The sequence below is a fragment of the Cynara cardunculus genome (genome assembly GCF_001531365.2).
Source record: "Cynara cardunculus var. scolymus isolate 2C chromosome LG 6, CcrdV1, whole genome shotgun sequence".
Taxonomy (NCBI): Eukaryota; Viridiplantae; Streptophyta; class Magnoliopsida; order Asterales; family Asteraceae; genus Cynara; species Cynara cardunculus.
Genome location: NC_037533.1, coordinates 3,818,292 through 3,819,777, shown reverse-complemented (window position 1 = coordinate 3,819,777; position 1,486 = coordinate 3,818,292).

Below are 1,486 nucleotides of genomic sequence, written 5' to 3'. Positions count from 1 at the left end.
GATTGTCCGCTAATGCTGACGCTAATGATTGGGCGGGGACTGAGTTTCTTTTTCAGCTTTGCTTCGCTCCATTGCTTATCCTTGTCCACAAGCTYCAGCTTCTTCTTGCGTTCAGCTTCTGCCATAGAAAGAAGTTTAGCTTGGGCTTGGACADYACTCACCGTTTTCTTGGACTTTTTCTTGGGAAGGACTTTAGCAGCTAATGACTTGGCCAGCTTTAGGCTGTCTTCAGTATGCTTCTTTTGAAGCTCTAGCTCTTCTTCAGCCCTTAATGCCTCGAGTCTTTCAGCTTCAGAAAGGAAGTCAAACTCACCACCACTAGAGGTACGAAGAGGAATTTTTACTCTAGTCTGGTCGAGCGACTCCTTAAGCTGAGACATCTGCTGGTCTGTTGGAGTATAAGAGTTGGGTTGATCAGATACCCACTCCAGTCGACCGCAGGTTGTTGAAGCGATGTGAAGTTGATATTCTGAAGTGATCACTACCTAAGAGGTAGAGTCTTCAAATAAGGTTTGTTGAGGGCATGAGAAAAGTACCTTCAAGTTGCCTTCTTCAGCGACCGCCTTGCCTTTCGACTTGGGGTCTTGGTGCCCTGATGGAGTCGATTCACCTTGTCTTTGCTCCCCCTGGGATTGAGCTTCCCCGAGGGCAACACCTCTGGTGACGTGTTGATGGCTTCTGGAACTTGACGGTAAAGTCATCTTCATCATCGTCGTCGTCGTCACCATCTAGATCATCTTCAGTGTCTGGAATGACAGGTTCATCATCGTCATCATCATCATCATCATCAACATCTTCAACATCATCATCATCACCAGTAAAAGTGACGGTATGGACATCATCCCTAGGGATGGCTTCGTCAACCTCAGCTAGAGCAGCTTCGGTGGACGTGATTACAGGAGCAGTAACCGCTTCAGCTTCAACTGCAACAGAAGCTGATACTGGGCCAACAGCCTGAGAAGCTGTAGGAGGAGCATCAGATGATCCACCAGCGTTGGACCTCATCTCCCCCTCTCTGGCTAAAACAACAGAGATTTGGCCAGAGAGTTCGTCCAAGCGCTGTTGTTGGAGAACCATTGAATCCTCCAGCCTTTGCAAAGCATTGGCTAGAGTTGTCGTTGCCTCACGTGTCTCATGGAGCTGAGCACGATCATCAGCAGAGAAGGAGGGTGCACTCACTGGAGCTGGTTGACGGACAACATCCAGGATTTGCTAAAGAAGTCCAAGTTGCTGATCAGCAATCGCCAGAGCATCGTTAGCCCTGTTGTGAAGAACAACAATGGCGTCGTTGTTGGCGTAAACAGCTTCTTGGAGAGTCTGGAGCTGACTCTGAACTTCTTGAATGTCTGCCTGGAGGGCTAGGAAGTTCGCATCAAGATCGCCTTGGCGGGGCATCTCTTGGTGAACTTCGTTGACCTTGGAGAGGACGGTATCAATGGCTGGAAGGAGAAGCTTGACGTCAGATGCCATATCATAGTCATCATCG